Below are 22394 nucleotides of genomic sequence, written 5' to 3'. Positions count from 1 at the left end.
ATGAGGAAAGTGAGAAACCACACAGTATTTGTGTACAAATATGATTTTATTCAACTGAAATCACTCCATACTGAAAGTAATTTGATTACTAACAAAAAATATTTTGTTTTGCAATTAGTTAGCAATGAGGTGTAAGGAGGGGCAGAAGAGTGTAAAGCTTTAAAAGTGAGGAGGAGAATTGAGTGTGAGATGCGGGATTTGATAGGAAACAAGGAGAGGGATTTCAGCAGGAGAGACACTGAGACAGATTTAGGAAAGAGTACAGTGATTCTGGCAGCAGCATTTAAGATTATAAGGGGAACAGGTGAGAGACAGGAAGGCCGGACAGCAGGAGGTTACGGTAATCGAGAAGGGAGAGAATGAGTTTTGGGATAAAATATGATGAGCTCGGTTTTTGACATGTTGAGTTTAAGGCGTCGGAAGGCCATCCAGGATGATATCGCAAAGAGACATTCAGAAACTTTGGTCTGTACAGCAGGTGTAAAGTTAGGAGTTGAAAAGTAAATTTGTGTGTCATCAGCATAGAGGTGATATTTGAACCCAAGAGATGTGATTAGATCACCTAGAGAGAGTGTGAACAGAGAGAAAAGGGGAGAGGTCACAGGACAGAGCCCGGGAGTACCCCCACAGAGAGATCAATAGAGGAGGAGGAGGTGTTAGCAGAAGAGATACTGAAAGTATGATGGGAGAGGTAAGAAGAGATCCAGGATAGAGCTTTGTTACGAATACCAAGAGTATGGAAAATGTGACGGAGGAGAGGGTGGTCCATGGTATCAAATGCTGCAGAGAGTTCTAGTAATATGAGCAGAGTGTAATGACCTCTGTCTTTGGCAGCATGGAGGTTATTAGTTATTTTAGTGAGGGCTGTTTCAGTGGGGTGAACAGTATGGAAGCCAGATTGTAGAGGTTCTAGGTGAGAATAGGTGGTGAGAAAATTGAGCAGGCGAGAGAATACAAGACGTTCAAGGAGTTTAGAGGCAAAATTCAGGAGGGAGACAGGTCGATAGTTAGAAAGACAGGTAGGGTCAAGCTTGCAGTTTTTGAGTAATGGTATGACTGTTGCATGTTTGAAGGAGGAGGGAAAGGTACCAGAGTAGATGGAGGAGTTTAAAATGTGTGTGTGCGTAGGGATTATAGTAGGAGCAAGAGGTTTTAGGAGATGGGAAGGAATGGGGTCAAGAGGGCAAGTGGTAGAGGGAGAAGAGGAGATCAACAGTGACACATCCTCCTCTGTGACAGCGGAAAAAGAGTCAAGGAAGGCAGGAGGAGAGTTAGGAAGCGGTGTAGGGTAGGAGGAGAAACAGAGGGGATGTTCTGACGTATGGATTCCACTTTTCCTTAAAATAGTCAGCAAAGTCATGAGGTGAGATGGAGGAAGAAGACGAGGCAGCCGGGGTGGTCTGAGTAGGGAGTCATAGACCAGAGAAGAGTCGACGTGGGTTAGACTTGTGCATGTTGATTAGTGAAGAAAAGTAGGTTTGTTTAGCTTGAGAAAGGGCAGAGTTGAAACAGGATAGCATACATTTGTAGTGAAGGAAGTCTGTGAGCGTGTTAAGAGGAACGAGGGCAGGAATGCAGCATGCACGTGTGGGAATTTAGCCATGGTCTGGGGTTAGAAGGGCTAGTACAGCAGAGAGAAAGCGGGGCATGTAGATCAAGAGAGGAGGATAAGGCAGAGTTGTAGTTCCTGACCAGTTTGTCAGAGTCTGGAGCAGAACTGGGAGAGGAGAGGGAGGAGCGTAAAGTGGAATCAAGAGCTGGTAGGTTAATAGAGCGCAGGTCTCTGCAGAAATTATGGGTAGATGGAGATAGAGAAGTGGAGAAGCGAGAGAGAAACTGAGATGAGGTGATTGTCAGGGAGAGGAAAGGGAGAAATCAGAGAGAAAAGTTTTTAGTGAAAACCATGTCTAGGTAGTGGCCATCCTTGTGGGTGCTAGGGGCTGTCCAAAGTTGAAGGCCAAATGAAGAGGTTAGAGAGAGAAAGTGGGAAGCACAAGGGAGAGAGTGATCATCAATGTGGCAGTTTAAGTCCCCAAGGAGAAGAACAGGGGAGTCTGAGGAGAGAAAGGAAGAGAGCCAGGATTCAAAGTGAGAGAGAAAGGCAAAATGGGGATGAGTAGAGGTAGTTGGGCAATAGGTGACCACCACGTGGACAGGGAGAGGAGAAAAGATCTGGACAGTGTAAGCCTCAAAGGAGGGAAAAGCAAGAGAGGGAGGAATAGGAAGGCAGAGAGAGGTAAGTAGGAGCCCCACTCCTCCACCCTTGCCATGTGGGAGTGTGGGAGAAAGGCCACCATAAGAGAGGGCAGCTTCCAGAGTAAGCCAAGTCTCAGTTATAGCAAAGAGGAGCAGAGAGTGAGAGAAAAAGAAGCCATGTACAGAGAGGAACTTGTTAGAGAGGGAGCGAGCATTCCAAAGGGCACAGGAGAAAGGGAGAGAGGAGGGAGGGTGACAGGGGATGGGTATGAGGTTAGCACCAGAAGGAGTAGAAGTTGCATATGGGAGGTGAGGACAAGAGCATACAGAAGAAAGGCAGGGACCAGGATTGGGAGAGATATCTCCAGAAGCAAGGAGGAGAAACATGGAAAGAAGAGAATGTGTGAAGAGGATTTGTTTTGTATGTTTTAGTGCAGGGGGTATAGCTGTGTATTTTAAGAGGGTGCAGGTAAGAAAGGAGTTCATGTGACCTGAGAAGTGTTGAAGGAAGGAGAGATGGAGATATATGAATATAGTTGGAGACATAATGAGACTGGTAGAAAGAAGTGAGCAATTTGAGAAGTGAGGTCATAGAAAATATAACTAGTAAAGGTGGCATGGCAGCAATAGTTCAGTGCTGAGATGTGCAGTCTGGTATAGATCATATCCTCCTTTCCAGTGTAGGTCAAATGCAGGAATCAGGGCCAGTAGGTGTTGTGTTGTCCACTTGTTCACTCCTTTTGAACTCCCTTTTATACTCCAGCACTGCTTGCTACTTAAAATGCGCTACTTGAAATATGGCCTGCTTTAAAATCAGGCTGCATGACAGCATAAGGCTGCTGTGCTTTTAGTTATATAGCTCTAAAAAGTTACCTGACTGAATTAAGTTCAGCCAAGCCAGCTTAATTAGCACATGTGAGGCACCTTAAAACAAATGGTATTTCTAGACAGGCTGTTGTCCTGCCAATGTGTTACAAGCTGAATTTGTTTAAGAGATATCAAGTGGTGATTGGAGACAGGATTCAAATATGGGGTTTTTACCTAGATTGTTACAAGTTTCATTTACTAAAATACACACATCAAGGGGTGATAGGAGACATGAATGACTGCAGAACTTCAGGAGAAGTCTTTGAAATGCAGCATCGTAGGCCTGCTTTGGTCATATGTAGTGTGATGAAGCCAGTTGATAATGAATGAGATTTATTAGCTACTGCAGAGTTGGTGTTCCGCTGAGGTTTTTTTTATCAGATCCTCCCCAGCTCCTGGATTCACCAAGAAGGTGGCGGGTGGGAGACAGGTCCGGAGGAGGAATAGCTATATGTTTGTGGTCTGGAGGAGTGGGAGGCAAGTGGGAGGTAAGTCCAGAAGAGTGGGGAGTGGCCAGAGGGTCAGGAGGGAGGGAGACAAATGTTTGCCTGAGACGTAGGGGAGGGTCCGGTTGAGTCCAATTGAGGTGTGGGGTAGAGGTTACAGGGTGATCCACTTGTTGATCATTTGGCAAGGGGAGATCCGGGGCAACCTGTTTGTGTGCAGCAGAGAAAGCCAGCTCCTCTGTGCACAGGACATCGAATCAGGTACTTATATGTGCACATGGACCTGTTCAGCAACTGTGTGTGTGGAGAATATTACTATTATTTAGCCTATAATTGTAATAATCCTCCCAAAATAATAGGGAATTACTGGTCATTAATGTCCTTGTTGGGTTATGCCTCCTCAATCCTGGGCATTATTGCCCAATAATGCCCTGTTGTTTAGGGATTACTAGTAATTAACCCCACCTCTGTGCTGTACATTTGATTTTAAGCTCCTCGAGCACTGAAGGGGTTAAAGTTGTATGTAGTAGAGCTACAGTTAATACCATGTTGGCACCTGCATCGTTTTTATACCACTCTTCCCTTTGCAGTGAGGAGCTCCAAAAGAACAGGTGTCTCTTCTCAGATGGTGGTCCTGCAGCTGGGTTGGCAGCAGTATCCAAAAGATCCTTATTTGTCTTATCCATGGGAAACATATGTGGACCACATGTACTAAAAAAAATTAGCATAGCCAAATTAGACTTTGGTCACACAAATCTTTTACATTTCTGGAAGGTGATCAACATTATATTCGATCCTCCTAACACATGGAAACCCCCTTATCCCAAAAGGGAAGACTTTGTGTCAGATCACACAATCACTGCCTATATTTTAATAGTTTATATCTAATGTGTGTGATTTTGTTACTGTCCTTAAGTATTATAGTGGAAAACAAGAAAAGGAAAAATATAAGTTTATACAGTGAATGACTGTACCCTTCTCTAGGCCCATATTTAACTTTTGTTTTGTTACAGAGACAGCGGATACACCGAACACCCTACAGTAGTTTTTAAAAGCTGTAACAGAACAAATAGCAACTCAGCAATATTTACATAATTATTAAAAAAGTGTTAATTCCCAATGATTTCTTCACTGTATTCAGGGCTTATGGCTAGAAAAAAATGTAACTTACTTCCACTGGTCCATTAATATTGCCGTTTGTTTACCACAGGGGCCACGGCAGAGGTAAAGATGTCAGTCAGCGCTCTGTGATTTCATAGATAGAACGCATAGTTCATTGTTTAACATGAAGTTTGATGCATTGCTCCATGTTTAATCCTTGATCGATACAATATAAATTCAAACAGAATTGTGGATATTTTTTTTATTTCTAACTAGAATAAGTAAATATTAATTTAAAAAAAATAATATTATTTATAATAGCCATACTGTGAAAACATTACATTTTGTTCACTATACTGTATATTCTAACATCTGTTCTACATTAAATAGATATTTGGTTGATACATAGCACTTAATTCTGCTCTAACAATATAAACAGATTTTTTTAAGGTTTATGCAAAGTCCATTTTGACGCACGTTATTCTTTTCTTGGGGCATATGAAAATATTTTTTGTTTTTGGACATACCATATACATCTGTGCAGTGCGCTTCTGTGCAACAAAAGAGAAAACTAACTTTTGACCCTGATGGTACATATTGAGAAATGTCATGTTGAAATGTCAATGTCAAGGAACCAAAAACATAGATTCTAATCTCATCTGGGTTTCAAATTCTTATGTGCTGCGTACCGCGCACTATACTGTAATTGTAAACTGCTTTGAGTACCATTGGGAGAAAAGCGCTATATGAAATAAAGTTATTATTATTAATACGCGCACACGCGCACACGAGAAAAAAAAGCATTTGCGACGCTTAGTTCATAGGCATCAATCATAATTGTATCTTCATCATCATTTATTTTTGTAGTAAAAACACTCCTTTTAGGGGGCTATGAAATACGTTACAGTTAGTTTAAGAACAAACTAAAATTATTCACAATTTTGTACAGTAAGTGTAAGAAATTCTATCTTCCCCCTCTTCCTCATAAGAATAGAGTGTTTGATAGATTATAGACAGATGCTCATGGCTAGTTCTATAAAAATGTAGGACTTTCAAAAGTTAGACAATGTTGATATTTCCTTATATGTACAGTAAGATGCTATGAATACAATATGTCAGATAGACAAAACAGCTTTAGTCCTTAAGGGAAAAGAAATTAAGTGGAGGCGCAGTAACAAGTAAATTCAACTTTATATTAACCTATGAAGACCATATAAACATGAAAATTGCACATAAATTACACTAGTGCATAGACACAAACTAAACAAGCACATCGATTAAATGTAGTTCTGATATAAATAGAATTGTTATAATGATCAGTTCAAGAAATGAACTGATAGTGGTGTGTAAAAGGACAGAGATATTTCCTGTTTGGGTGGATGCTGTCTGGATTGCAGCTGTTGGCTGTCAGTTCCTGTGAAGTCCTTCCTCTCTGGGGCTAACACCAGATAGTTCCTGCTTCAGGGCTGGATCGGGCGTATACACTGTTGGGACTCACTTCCTCCATGAGTAAGTGGGGGTTGTGGGTCTCCTTGGCATGCGCCGTCAGATGTACAGTCCTGGTGTCTACAGGTTACCTCCTCCGGTTAGACTTCCAGTCACTAGATTCCGGTAAGGACAGGCAGTAGGCCGGTCAGCCTAATCAGCAGCAGGATATTCACCTCACGGCTTCCTCTGTCACTCTGTACACTGGACTCAATGCTGGCTCCTCCTACGCGTTTCATCACATGATGTGACTTCGTCAGGGATTTGTAGTAAAAACACTCCTTTAAGGGGGCTATGAAATACGTTACAGTTAGTTTAAGAACAAACTAAAATTATACACAATTTTGTACAGTAAGTGTAAGAAATTCTATCTTACCCCTCTCCCTCATAAGAATAGAGTGTTTGATAGATTATAGACAGTTGCTCATGGCTAGTTCTATAAAAATGTAGGACTTTGAAAGTTAGACAATGTTGATTACCTTATATGTACAGTAAGATGCTATTAATACAATATGTCAGATAGACAAAACAGCTTTAGTCCTTATACAGAAATACACATAGAATAGGAAATACCTACGTATGTAGTATTTTCTGTATAAGAACTTAGTCTGGGATCGAAGTTAATGAGAAACATCAGAGAAGAGAAACAACAGAGAAAGGAGGAGTCACAAGAGTTACCATCTAGAAGAATAAAAAGCTTCTTTATCTGCCAACACATGAATGCTGATATTTATTAATCTCAACAGAACATAAAGAGATTTATCAGTTAGACAGGAAAAACCAGAAGGAAGACATAAGTCTTTCACCATGCCTGAAACAGTGGTACAGTCGACCTCTGAAGCCGTACATGGGAAGGCCTGTCCCCCCAGCGTTGGGTGCAGTACCCTTGGCACAGAGAAGTGGACCCTCCCTTAAGGCCTGAGATCATAACCCCCAAGCCACCAAAAGATACTGCAGATAGACAGGCCCTTGGCCTTGAAAGGTTTTAAAGGCCGTGACGGACAACTTGAACCTAGCATGGAAGATCGCTGGAAGCCAGTGCAGATCGCACAGGATGGGATTAATATGATCAAAGCGAGAAACTCATCTCAGCATCCAAGCTCCAGCATTCTGCACAAGCTGGAGCAACCTTGTCAGGCACACCTGCCCTGTTGCATATAAAGCATTCCCGTAGTCCAACCGTGTGGACCCAAAGGTATGGGCCAGTGACTCGAGGTCCATAGATGACAGAAGTGAACACAAATTCAGAAGCAGCTTCAGAAATAAAAAAAAACAGTCTTAACAACTAAAGGTGCAAAAGTTTTAAAGCTATACAAATATATTTACAAATTCACTCATTTGATATTTGGTTTACATATGGATATACAAATTAAAACCCTTTGCCCAATTACCTGTATATGAGAAAATAAAATTCTGCTTTGGTAACCAGTGTCCAGAACATATATTGCTTAACAGGTGTCAATAACAATGGCTCACTATGGCAACAGTCTCTATTTCATCTATACAGTAAATCCTCAATGATAACAGTAATGCATTTTACATACTATTTTAGCATGAGTGATATTCAGCATAGTTACCAAGAACATTCAGCATCCTCTAAATAGCCATCATTATACTAAGCAAAGTGACTGCTAAATGCATTAACAGTTTCCATGTGGCCATTAATAATGCTTCTGTCAGTGACCTACCTTGGTTAATAATTTCCTTCTGAATTGCATTAAAGTGGACTTTTTACTCACTTCCAATTTTTGCTACATGGATTTCTTTGGTTTGTAACCACAAACTAAAATATTTTTTTATTAATGACGTATGCTGGAATGTATGTGTTGGTTTGCAGTTACATTGTACTACATTAAAATTCAAGCAACCAACATTTGTTAGAAATGGTTAGCATAGACATTTGAATTTTAATCATAATTGCATATATTTTTATTCATGAAGTTAGTTTATAAATTTGAACACAATATAAAATTAGATTGTTTAACTTTAGCTGTATGTAAGAGGGAGTGTGCATGACCAGGGGGCTGGGTAGTCCTCTGGTCAGGTAGAGGTTCTTATTTAAGTAAGGGGGCAGGTGTTAGGGTGTTTAGAGAATGGGTGTCCACTTACCAGTAGAAACATGGAGGGGGATAATCATTTCCCTTGTCAAGGAGTCTGGAGGGTATTTGTCACAATTAGTACAGTGTGTGATAATACACAGTACAATAGCAGCTAAGAGTAACAACTCTCCTGAAGCTGTATTGTAATTAAATGCCATTTAGAAAACAACTTGTCAATTTGAGAAAGCCAATAATCCTATAATAATTTAGATTCCAATGTGATTGTCACAAAAACATGAATGACTGAAAAAGACACGTGGCAAGTTTTTTAATTGATGCCGTTATTTAATTATTTTAGGAAAGTTGTGTAATTATTAATACAGAATGTAATGGTAATATAAATAGCTTCCAGAAAAACTGAATGATTCACTTAAACAAACACCAGGGATTCAGTCAAATGTGATAAGGGGCATCAGAGTTTGATCTCATGTTAACTGCCTTTGACTTGTACTACAGTTAATGTCCTACTGTCTCTGCACGTTCTCCCTACCTACCAATTAGACTGTAAGCTCCTCGGGGCAGGGACTCCTCTTTCTTAATGTTACTTTTATGTCTAAAGCACTTATTCCCATGATCTGTTATTTATATTATCTGTTATTTATTTGATTACCAAATGTATTACTACTGTGAAGCGCTATGTACAATAATGGCGCTATATAAATAAAGACATACAATAAAATACAATGTGGGAGTAAACTCCCACCCCACCTATTGGAGCTTAGTGAGCCATCCTCCTGCAAAGTATCTCCATATTTATTTCCTTGATTAGTATCACATTGTACAATAGAAATAAATTATTTTATTACTAAAGTGAATTATATTTTATTAAATATTGATCAAATTAAAGCACCATAGAGATTATTTTTTTAGAGGTATGTGCTACATAAGGTATCATATAAATAAACTCTGCTTTTAAAAAAAGAGGTTGGTACATGTCCACTACTGTATTATGAAAACACCACTAAACAAATGCGAGTTCAGATAATATATTATGTAGCGCACTTTGCCCCGCCCTATGGAAGATATGGCAACTACGGTGTGTGTGGTGCGTTACCTGTTTTTCACAAAAGACCTGAACCTCTGCCGCTGGGAGTCTGGGGTGTATCTGGTTCTTATGGTGACATAGCATCCACCCGCAAGGGATTCCGACTTGGCGGGATGAACTCTTACAGGAACAATAATAATACACGCACACAAATATATATATATATGTTAACAACCTTTACTGAGCACAATAATCTTGGTACCCTGTACCCCACAGTAATAAAGCCCCCAGAGTGCTCTGGCGCGCGGCGCATGCGCGGCATACATGATTCCTATTGGTTAGATGACGCGACATGACGTCATATTGGCGCGAAAACGGGGCGGGCAGCTGCATTTAAACTGGTGATTTTACAATGTACAGCACTTCTTGAAAAAGTTCTCAGGAACGAAACGCGTTGAAGTTTGCTGCTGTCCCACATCCAGATGATTTACTAATAAAGGATTTTTATTGCAAGACCTGCTCTTTTCATCCTTGCTGTGCGCTGCAAACCCTGGCTATTTGTAATATAGCCCCCAACCTGATACCAACAGTGAGTGTCCCCAGAGTACATTGGGTGCCAGGCACCAATTCCCTGATGTCCCTTTCCCAGAGTCAAGGCCCGCCCAAAGTGTTGAAGAAAGCGCTATCCCGTGGAGTATTATTGCACTTGTTTAGGTACCTGCCCGGGGGTCCAGCACCCGGGTATTGCAGAATGACAAAGAGGATCCGTCTGATCCAACGTTGTCATCCGCGATGGCGTCCACCTCCGCGTAGGGTGAATTCCAGCATGGATAACATCACCGTACTTTCTTTACCGCGTAGCTTGTCTGGTCCTAGACCACAGGCCGCAGTCACTGCGTGGCATCTCACCGGTGCTGTACCTGACTATATGCCGCTACTGGGGAAAGGTCCCTAACTATGGGCTTTCCCTATAGCTGCCACAATCTACAGTGAATCGGGGCATAACTGGGGCCTAAGAGGGAAGATCTGGCCTAGTCCGGGGGAGCATTGCTCCCTGGACACTACCTGCTCCTCAGAGGTCCCTCTTCTGACTGGTGTGCTCCCAAACACGCCAAATGTATCAATAGTCCAGCAGGGGAGATCCTCGCAGCCCTATTGGCCTGTCCTTGACACCTGACTACATGCGCCTCTGCACTATGGGGCTTGTAGTCCCCGTGAAGCCCTATCTCCCTAATGGCCGCCTCGTGCTATTGCATTGCGCATGCGCCAGTTGGTAATGGCCGCCGGGCTCAATATGCCATGCGCGAACCTGAGCGAATGCTCTCTCACAAGATTGCAGCGCCCTATGACGGGAGCCACCGGAACCTCCGGCGAGCCCGTCGCCGGCTCACACTTGCCCGCAACACTACCCGCTTACTCACAGGTAAGGGGGAGAACCGGAGGGGGAAACCCAGGCCACATTATGTTTATCTTCCAGTAGAGAGTGTGTTCTACTTGGACTGAAACACATAACCTAGGCATAGCTTAAAGAATGAATAAGAGATGGGAAAATTAACAGGGAAAAATCCAAGGCTCACCAAATTTATCCCTAGTCTCAAAGCCAGAGCCGAAAATGAGAGAATCTCAATTCCCAGCTTTTCATCCACAGCAGCTTCTCTCCCACCTCATGATCTTCAGCTTCCCTACCAGACCTGCAAGCTCCTCCCCCAAACCGGCAAGTACTGCCCCATCCCAGAGCTCCCCTGTTTGTCCTTCTCTGTACGTCCCTTGAACAAACTCTGCATATCCCTCCATCACTCCCAGAACATTTCCCCATTTATCACCCATCTCCTTTACACATAACCCCTATCATCCCCTGTGGCACATCTCACATCCCTCATAATCTTCCCACAGACCCCTGTACAACCACTCTATGCATCACCCTACAATTTAACCCCAGATATCCCTCTGTGACGATATGGGCAATGAGTCTCTTATAATAAAGGTGAAACCTAGCCATTGACCTATTGTCTGGATGAAAATACAGGGTTGCCCTGTATATACAGTGGTGTGAAAAAGAAAGTACACCCTGTTTGAATTCTATGGTTTTACATATCAGGACATAATAACAATCACCTGTTCCTTTGCAGGTCTTAAAATTAGGTAAATACCTCAGATGAACAACAACACGTGACATATTACACGGTGTCTTGATTTATTTAACAAAAATAAAGCCAAAATGGAGAAGCCATGTGTGAAAAACTATACACCTTAAAGGCAAATGAAGCACAGCCATTCTGATTAGCTGGCATCATTCCCTTTAAGATGACGTTGCTAAATCCAAGATGGCCGGTGTCACAAGGTATTTCAGCCAATCAGAGTGTGGAATTGGTTCCCACGATCTGATTGGCTGAAATACCATGTGACGCCGGCTTCGTGACGTCATCTTAAAGGCAAATGAAGCACAGCCATTCTGATTGGCTGGCATCATTCCCTTTAAGTGATGTCATGTCAAAAAAAAAAAATTAAATTCGGAACATGGTTTTAATAGCCAATCAGATGGCTGTTAACCATTTGGAGGCCTAATGTGACGTCACAAGCCCTATTTAAGGCTGTGACGCCTCATTTGAGCCCAAGAAGACGACGAGACAACATCGGTTGGGATCTACCATGGGGCTTTTTGGATTACAACAAGAAGATAGAAGATTAAGGGCCTCATGCAGTAAGCGTCGATTATGTGAAATCGGCAATCTTACCGATTAGTCATGTTATTGGCGTTTTTTCCTCTCCGTATGCAGTAAGTGCCGAATACATTCAAAATCAACCCGAAAACAAATCCGCCCACTCTCACGATGATTAGCCGATCACACACAGGTGTATCGGCGTGCGTGGCGGGGTGCTGATAGGTTGCCCAATCACAAATCTTGCTGAATCAGGCGAAACAAGCATGTTTTGGATTGCGCGCCATATTTAAAGGCAACGTGTACTGCTATTCATTCTCTGTGTTGTTGGGAGTGAGAGAGAGAGAGACGCACAGAGCTGGCTGTTTGAACATTTGCATATTGACTGAGAGACTTGTTGTGTATTGGGTGAGCTTTGTCCATTGTTGTTTTGTTTACATCTTTGTCTTGTTTTATATGTGGAAGTGTTTCGTGTGATTGGCTGTACATTTATTGTCTGTTTTTTGTGAGTGCTGGAAGTATGCCCGCAAAGCGTGGGAAGAGTGATGCTGGTGGGAGTGGGAGTGCTACTCGTGGGAGTACGCGTCGGAGTGAACGTACTGTTCAGGGGAGTGATGTTGCTGAGAGTGAGAGTGGTGTTGCAGGGAGTGGGAGTGCTGTTGCTGGGAGTGGGAGTGCTGTTGCTGGGAGTGGGAGTGCTGTTGCTGGGAGTGGGAGTGCTGTTGCTGGGAGTGGGAGTGCTGTTGCTGGGAGTGGGAGTGCTGGTGCTGGGAGTGGGAGTGCTGTTGCTGGGAGTGGGAGTGCTGTTGCTGGGAGTGGGAGTGCTGGTGCTAGGAGTGGGAGTGCTGGTGCTGGGAGTGCTGCTGGTGGCGCAGTTGCTGATGGGGTGGATGGTGGTGGCGTGCTTGCTGGTGGGCAGCTTTTGGAGGCTCTTCCATTGGAAGAAGGAGAGTCCAGTCAGCACCAGCCAAGCTCTGACCCTAAACCTGCTCGGAAGAAACGTGTGGAGAAGCCACGTAATCCTCGCTTCAATGACCAGGAAAATACAGCTCTTGTCACTGGCATTCTGGAGCACTATGACAGTATATATGGACATTTACTAGGTAAGTGTACATTTACATTTATTATTCAAATACATGTGATCCTAGGTCATCTGAGTTTTGTTCATATGCAAATATGGCTTCACAATATCTTTCTATGTTAATTAGTCTGGAAACACAGCTTTTTATCATGCCTTACAAGGACAACTAAACACAGGCGGTCAATTTGCCATAACTGCATACAATATGAATGCAACCTTGCTTACATGTATAGGTTTAGTAGTGAATGCTCATGTGCTTCACATATTACACATAAAACAGCATGTTTGCTATCTCTTGGAACAGCTAGCAGTGTAGGAAACTGGTGCTTATATTATTATTCATTTACCTCATATATTTTATATGTTTTTCAAGGGCGGACAAGTTCAGCAAGAAGAAAAGAAATGTGGGACACAATAGTCATTGGTGTCAATGCGTGTGGGAATCATGTGAGGGACAAGCGGAATTGTCACAAGAGATTTGATGATATTAGGTCCAAATTGAAAAAGAAAATACAACACCAACGCGTGCATGCTACTGGCACTGGAGGTGGGCCCACACCACAACGTCTCATATTAAGTCCATTGGAGGAGCTGCTTCGGGCAAAATTACTTCCCGTCGTCGTGGAAGGCTTACCTGGTGACCGTGATATAGGAATTTACCCCTCACAATTTCCACCAGGTGAGAAATATTACTGTACTAGGCGTGTCGTTGCTTACAGTTATTTTGCATAGTTACACTGCTTTTTATACTGTCTTCACAATATAAGCATACCTGCATCTATATATGTATATGTCTGATTCTGTATACATATATATCTCAAAATAGACATATATGTTGTAGTCCTACTAAAAGCAGTAACTAATATAGCACGTGCCATTGCGTGGTCATTTACATGTGAATTCCCAAAATGCATTGCTGCAGTGGAAGCAATTGATGGTGGGCGAAGATGGGGAACAACAGGGTAGTACACATGTGTAACACATGTTAATGAGAAATTATTACTAGCTACAGGTACAGAACAGAAATATGTAGAATATTATTGTGTATTTTATTTATTTTACTCCGACAAACATGACATTACTGCCTATTTTAAGCATGCATCAAATATATTGCATGCAACGGCCTACAAACATCACTTGCACTAACACATCTATAGTTGTTAATGAAAAGGTCCATTTTTGATTTAAGTCATATACAGACAGCATAATGAGGCACACGTATCATATTTTATGTCATTGTTTTCATAACTTAAAAACTGCACACGACTATTTAGCTCATCTACCATTGTGTTAAAGCAGCTGCAATTAATATCTCATCACAGCATACACTTCAACAGAGGGGGTGGGGTTCAGCACACACACTAATTACAGCCTCATTTTAGGGGCAACTTAGTTCACACCATTTTCACCTGTTTCAAGTAATTTAAAGGTGTGGCTGATTAGGCTTTTTGGGGAAGGGAAAACCGTTCTTACAACCTCACTAGCACAACTGAAGTTAATCACACTCATTTGAAAGCTTCACTTTAGCTACTAAATGCCCCAACAACTCATTACTTATCAAACCGTACGTCACACATTAGTTCACTCATATCTATAGTTGAACTACTATCAACGACACATTATCACACACTGCATGTGTTGTCTTGTTTAGTCACAGCCACATTCATGTGTGCCACATCTTATATTAATGTACCACACATATCCTCTACCAAAAACAACACTTTTTGCAATATGACCACCTTCATGATAACCATTGTGAATGGTCATCTCATGATAGTTATGTACATTATGATACTGATATCACTACATAACATATGATTTTTATGTAAAAATTTAATGTATTTTTCCTCACGCATTACTGCAGAACCATAGTATGTTGTATGTTAGGGAACTCAAAACTTCTAAGTACACAGGCATGTACATTGTTATTACAACTATTTATGTTCACTTTCACACACACATTTTGGGTTAAGGAAATGATGCTGTTAGATACTCATAAATACAGAACATACAATAACTGTTTGTTCAATATTTACACATGTAAATGTAAAACTTATGTTATTGTTATATATAGTTGCCCCTGAAGGACATGTGTCACCTGAGACTGAACAAGTGTCTTCACCTGGGTCAGCCAGCTCAACACACCTAGAAGGTGAGTGTATCAGTTGGTGGCCATATAATATGTGCTCTTCTATATGTTATGTTGTCATGTTCATTATTTGTTTTGCACATCTTCTTTAAATAGGATTACTTCGTGTCAGTGAAAATGAAGTGTAAGGCAACTTGTATTGTGTTAGTGATGTTAACTATCATGTAGGAGTTTTGAGTTTACAGCAAGTTTTCATTCACTCATATTTCATACTGAGTCCAAACATTATTCTTAAGTCAAGGTAGTTTTTAATGTGAGGTTATAAAACGTATGGAAACATGTTAGTTGTTACTTATGACACAGTACAATTACATAGTAACACAGCAGAGATTAACATGACATTTAATAATTTGTACATTTATTTGTAGAACATGATGAAGAGGATTATGATGATGATGATGATGACGCCACCGCCATACACACACAAATAGAAGCAAGTGACCATGAAGACGTTCCAATTGAAACTGTTTTACCGGCAAATCGTCCAGCAAATACGACATACGATGCAATTGTAGCTTCTGAGGGAAAAATTGTGGAAGCAGAAAATCGTCGCCATTCTGACTTCATGACAGTGCTGGAAAGGATGATTGCACTGCAGGAAGAAACAGTTTCACAATTGGCACATCTCCACAGAGTCTTCATTGAAGTGCCGAAACAGTTGCAAAAAATCAACACCTCATTCGAAGCATTAGTTGTTCAGCAAACACAAGCTAATTACTGGAGAATGACTAATGTACCACAATTCAACACCTCCCAGCCAGGATCTGTTCATGCAGGTCAGTTTTCACCACATTCATCTGATATTCATTCACCAGGCCCAAATGTTACCGGTCAAGTAGCAGACATTGCTGTGCAGGTTCCTGATGACATCCTACCGCTGCCATCTGTACAAATTCAGCAGCAGACACCTACAAAGGAGCCCACAAAAACAAAACACAAGCAGTTACTACTGACCAGTTTTTGGTCAAAAACAACAAAAGACACACATGAAACAGACCAACCATCACTTGTGCAGTGTCTACCAACTTGCTCACAGTCACTACCCAAAAGCCCTGTAGGTGAGTCACTGGCCAAAAGCCCTGTAGGTGAATCGCTGCCCAAAAGCCCTGTAGGTGAGTCACTGGCCACAAGCCCCGTAGGTGAACAGTCACTGCCCAAAAGCCCTGTAGGTGAGTCACTGGCCACAAGCCCTGCTCGTGAAGTGCCAGAGGCTAGTCAAAGTGGCTCTGTTGTGCCTAAAGTTGGTGGCAAAAGAAAAAGGAAAATTCAAGAGACAACAAGCAGGCCTGTTACTCGCTCGCAAAAGGAACAAAAAAAATAAATGTTATAATTCAGAAAATATGTCTTTGGCCTTGTTTTGTTGACTTCAGATTATCTAATTACTATTGTATGTATGCTGAAGACTGTGTTGTTTCCAAACTTTCAAGTATGTTCTTGTACACGTGAAGTTTTGGAAATGTGAACACTCCTAATTAATGAATAGTGTTATAAATATTTATGTTTTAATCGTCTGTTCAGTAATGGTCCACCAGGAGCCAGTTGCTAAGTTTAGAGAAGCTGCCATTGACTTAGCAGCAAAACATTGCATTTGGGTGTGTTAATTGATGTAATCATTGCATGTGCATATTATTTTCATGCAATTATAAAAGCACCTATTTAACTGCAAACATCTTTCTTGTACGTGTGCAGCAGGATTTTGTGTTAAATATTACTTACCTTTGCTGGCCATTGTAATGTTGTCCTTTAATCATTTATGTGTTCTTGTTTCAAGAACATCTCTGAATTGATACTAATATATATGTAGTATGTATTGATATATGCACACACACACACACACACACACACAGACACACACTGTGTGTGTGTGTGTGTGTGTATATATATAGTGCTATCTAAACTGGTAAAGATGTATTTACAAAAAACATACACTTCATGCTTCCTTGTGAAAACACAGTATTTTTATAATACAGGCCTAATGTTTGACAACTATACTAAGTGTGAGCCTCTAACATTATTGGGCGCAAACAAATGTTTATTACTTAATTCACTCATGTTTATCACCATTTAAATAGGTTTCATACAAGGCCTACTTACTGCCATCAATATGTTGTGTGTACTCCAGCAATATTTAAAAAAAAAAAATATATATTACTTTTTATATACTGTATATATATAATATATATATAAAAAAAAAAAAAATAATATTTTTTTATATATAATATATATATATATATACATATACACATACACATACACATACACATACACACAATATACATATAGTACAATATACACTTTATATATATATATATATTTATGAGATAGATATATTTATATATATATATAGATACACACGTATTTAAACTCATGCAGACAGGGACTTAACCAGACTTTCAAATACACACAGAAATGTATGTGGGAAAAAAACATTTCATTTTGCAGGTGTGTGTATTTACTGATATGGCTGTCTAAGCACTATTTTCACACAGTGGTCTTTGTTATTTTGCAAGAAAACTCAATGTTACTGAATGAAAAGTGTACTAATGTTTTCAAAAACGAGATAAAAAAAAGGATACATGTTTGTCCCACATGCGGCTATCACTAACCACAAATGTTCAAGCAATTATAACTAGAAATCCAATTGGCGTTTGAAATAAGGAGTTACAGTTTATACTTTTGTTGACCTTGAAAAGGAAACACAGCAATTTGTTAGCCACTGAGCAGTTTCATTTTGATGAGCAAAGAACAGATACCTGCACACATCTTTTGTGCTACTCTGCAATGGCTGATGAATTGGTGACAATTATGAATCCGAATTTAGGTTATAAATACATGATTTCAGAAGCTATTTTATCAACTTGCGGACATCAAGCAAGCACACGCCAAATCTATGATTTGATTCGAGCAAAATATCCTTATTACCAAAACCGTCGGCATGCGCGCAATTTTAATTCATCAATAAGATTCACTTTATCAACAAATGACTTTTTTGAACGTGTGCAGGATAAGCTAGAACACAACTATGGTTTCTGGAAGATTGCCAAAGAAAAACATTTCACCGTGAAAGAAGGCACATATATTGTGGTTAAAGGCATATTTATTCCTAATGCCAATAGCAATGGATCCGCTACTACTGTTCCGTGTGAATCGATAGCTGCTGCAATATCTGCACCCTCCATTCCTGAAACCCACATTGTACATGAACATAACTACTATGATTCTGTACCAAGCCTTTCAGCTGAAAATGCATTGGAATGGGTACCCGAAGAAATGAACATACCTCCCGACCAATTGTTTGAAGAAAGCAGTGGCGATTCCTATGAGCGCTTCATGGAGGAGATGTGTTTCATACTGGATTCAGCGTTTGGGTCAAGCGTGGATGAAAATGCCTTGCATTTCTGGAGTGACCAGTTGCAGGCAGACGAAGAGTTAATTCTAGAAGAATGGTAAATATAACAATCGTTATGCGTTGACTCTGCGTTTATATTTTTTTTTTTGTCTAACCACCATTTTCCCTTTCAATGCGTGGATACAGCGTAACATAGCAGACTGCATAACATGTAGCGATCACAAACAAATTGTTTCCGAATACAATATAGTAGAACCTGAAAGAGTAGTACACATTGCTGACGGAATAAATATACGTACTTTCCTATCACTTTAAACATATTAGCAAAATTTTACCATAACTCTAACACATACCTGTTTTGTTATCATGCTACATCTACAACATTTAAAAGCGGGTCCACCACGTATGACGTGGGACCCTTGTCATGGCCCAAGGCGTCCTTAAAAAGGATTACGGATGTAAGTCCCGCCCCCAAGCGACGTGCGCGCCTCAAAGCCTATTGGCTGTCATGTTTTGTTATAGTAACGGTAACTGCAGTGTGTCATACAGTGGGGGCGTACACTGGGCGTTAGCCGAATGTTAATTGAGTGGGAGGAGTGTTAGCGTGCGTTTCACGCTGGTTTAACATGACGTCACACGTATTGCATTTGCGCATTGTGTTATCGGCCGTCCTTTCTGTCCAAACACGTCTGTTTAAAAAGAATACAGATGTACTCGTTTAGAACGAATGTAGTTTCGTATTCATTGTATTTGAAATAAAGATTGTATGTTTAATCATATTTTCAACCTGTATTGAACGCACAACGTACGCTTTGTTTTGCGCATGCGCAAACAGTTAGTGCAGCCAAGCCTGAAGTGCGTGCGCACACTAAGATGTGCGCGCACATTTTTCAGTATACAGGCAACGTTCACATCATATACATAGTTATGCCTGCTACAAATTTAAGGAAACATTACATACTGATGTACACTTGTACTTCTAAAATATAAGTGAGTGACGTGTGTATGTACACAATCATATAGAGCTGTGTAACGCGTTGTCACGGATACATATATAGTAAGGTGCCATCTTTGACCATCATGTGTTTGCTGTATTTCAGAGATGTCGGGGAAGATACAATCGGATCAATGTATGATTTCAGAAGAGTCTACCTTTATATGAGATGATTGTGAGGAGGAGCCACCGACTACTATACTACATATGGAACTAATTTTATATTGCTTGCAGCGCTTATTAACAAACAATTAAAAATGTGATACACTTATGCCTATATTGCATAAGCACTTAATTAACATAATGATGTTGCAAAATAGTGCCTCATGAATTTTTATTGAGTGTTCTTTAATGACTACTATCATTTTATGGCATGGTGTGTTTTATATATAACAACCATTCTCACTCTGCTAACACATTTGTGTATTCTATTGTGTAATGGAACGTATGACTGTCGAAACTATGTAACAATAATAATAAGAATAATAAGAATAATTATAATATGAGCATGTTCATGTATAGCGCTGCTAGTTGTACACAGCGCTTTACAGACACATTTTTCAGGCTCAGGTCCCTGGCCCGTGGAACTTACAATTTATTTTTGGCCACCTGAGGCACAGGGAGATAAAGTGATTTGGCCAAGATCACAAGGAGCCGACACCGGGAATTGAACCAGACTCCCCTGCTTCAAACTCTCAGTGCCAGTGTGTGTCTTTACTCACTGAGCCACTCCTTCTCCCAATGTAAAGGACACTTACAACCAACTAGCCCTTTATTGTTAAAAATCTCTTGTTACATGGGTATGTTGATAAAATGGTTTGGGACTGTAGCAATTAATGTTATTGGCCAGATGTTGTGGTCCCCTACAATGCATGATGTTCTGAATATGACATAAACATCATGTAATGAAGTACGTTTCTGTGTATATTTCATTAACCTAACTAACTATAGTTTACTGTGTTTATTAAACTTTCTAAAAATACATCGTATAGTCAATATGATGATATAAGCTACCATAATAAAGCTGGTGTTATCATTTGTCGGTGTTATACATGGATCCTACACAAATTGATTCAGACACAAACAGTTGTCTTAAAAAGTGTGTATATGCTAATGTGCACGTGATTGACGTTACAATTGTGAGAATACTTGATAATTATCATCATGATAATGATGAAGTGACGTGAATTATATAGCAAAAATATTACCAACATTGTCATATAGGTAAATTAGAAATGCTAAATGACAGTAACATTTGCAACAAAATAGTGTTTTCTGTTCACAGTTTTACACTTGGTACATGTAGGACACATCCACACACGTGTGACTTATACATACACATGTCACAAATTTAAATTCATGTTGACTATTAATTCCTAGCATTAAAAAACACCTACATTGCTAAATATAAGATGTAGTACGCATTGTTGTGATTACAGGCATTCATGCATGGAGTGTTATGATCAGTCAATTTCATCCGTGATGAATGAGCTCCCGTAAGTAAACAAATAAGTACAGTTATCCCCTTTTCTCCAAACAGCTCTATATTACATGAATGGAATTTATAAGGAAACATACATAAAATGTGATAAAATGTGAGTAATCATTTTCTAATACAATGCACATGAAAGCTCAAGAGTAGCTAAATGCATATACATGATACAGAAAGTACATGTATGTTACATTTGTCTTTAAAACAATATGTTGTGTTTTTACTTCAAAAAATTATAGGAAGATTGAGGTAGGCACATCTTATGAGAGATGTCAGCAAATATACATACCATGATCAGTCATACTGGAGATATACCTATAATGCAAAGGAACAATATATAAATTGCAAACATTGACATGCCATCTTCAGTACCGTAAACAACACAGCAAAGTGTGTATTTGGTGTTAAATGTGCAACACCATGTATATTTAATCACATTCAAAATGTAAATGAGCCTGGTGTACACATCATATGGATGTACATGTTACACTGCACCAATAACATTGTATGTAAGCATACTAGAAGCATGAATGAGTATGGGCATAATATGTGTATTGTGTTAGCATAAGGAACAACACAATGCTAAAATATTAGTGCTTTGTTACCCCAGTTGTATTCACATACACACAACTAAAGTACAATTGAAGAGGGATTATATAACCTGTGCAACAATAACATACCGGTGCCACATCCCTTTGTGCACACAGCAGAGAAAAGAAAGGTGTGCAACCCATATTCATCTGTGTCCTAACAGAAGGTTATATAAAAAAACATTATTGTTAAGATAACATAATGTAAGTATAAAAGTAGAACTTGGAACATATATGTTTTTACTTACAAGAAAAAAATGAATTGATGAGATTCTGGCGTGTCTGGCCACCACTGGCTGTTTGTTCATTTTCAGCAGCTACATGGGTGGGATGCTCGTCTACCAAAGGCTCAGCTAGGTCTGATTGTACATTGTGCCTGAGTGCAACATTGTGCAAAATGCAACAGGCAAGGATAATATCAGAGACTTTTTGAGGCTTGTATAGAAGAGCCCCACCAGTTCTGTCCAGACACCTAAATCTGGTCTTGAGTAGGCCAAATGTCCTCTCTATAACAGATCTTGTAGATATATGGGCTGCATTGTACCTCTCCTCTGCTTCAGTTTGAGGGTTTAGCACCGGAGTCAAGAGCCACGGCCTAATTCCGTATCCTGAGTCACCTATAATGAATGGAGCACACATAAGCTGACATTAGTGATCAAATTGTACAATGCCAACATTCCTAAATAAAAATGTGTTTTGTGTTATAACATGTAAATGTGTACTCACCCAGCAGCCAACCATGTTCAAAATGTCCCTCTTCGAACGCATGGAAGACTGAAGAGTTCCTCAGGATAGAGGAATCGTGACTGGAACCAGGGAATTTGGGTACCACATGCATTATCCTCATCGTCGCATCACATACCACCTGTACATTGAGTTCTTCCGATTGCGGTACACATG

At 40.2% G+C, this 22394-nt stretch overlaps 1 long non-coding RNA gene across 1 annotated transcript in view; it reads right to left on the bottom strand.

Annotated features, from left to right (window-relative positions):
* Positions 1 to 4936: 4936 nt before the first annotated feature.
* The window catches only part of LOC142494439 (uncharacterized), an 89123-nt gene continuing 71665 nt past the window's right edge, over positions 4937 to 22394 (bottom strand). The window contains exon 3 of the long non-coding RNA XR_012801437.1: positions 4937 to 6387. This is a non-coding gene — a long non-coding RNA (uncharacterized LOC142494439). The remainder of the gene's footprint in view (positions 6388 to 22394) is intronic.

This window comes from Ascaphus truei, chromosome 5 (assembly GCF_040206685.1).
Source record: "Ascaphus truei isolate aAscTru1 chromosome 5, aAscTru1.hap1, whole genome shotgun sequence".
NCBI lineage: Eukaryota > Metazoa > Chordata > Amphibia > Anura > Ascaphidae > Ascaphus > Ascaphus truei.
The sequence above is the reverse complement of the archived record's forward strand: the minus strand, read 5'-3'. Positions and strand labels throughout refer to the sequence as shown.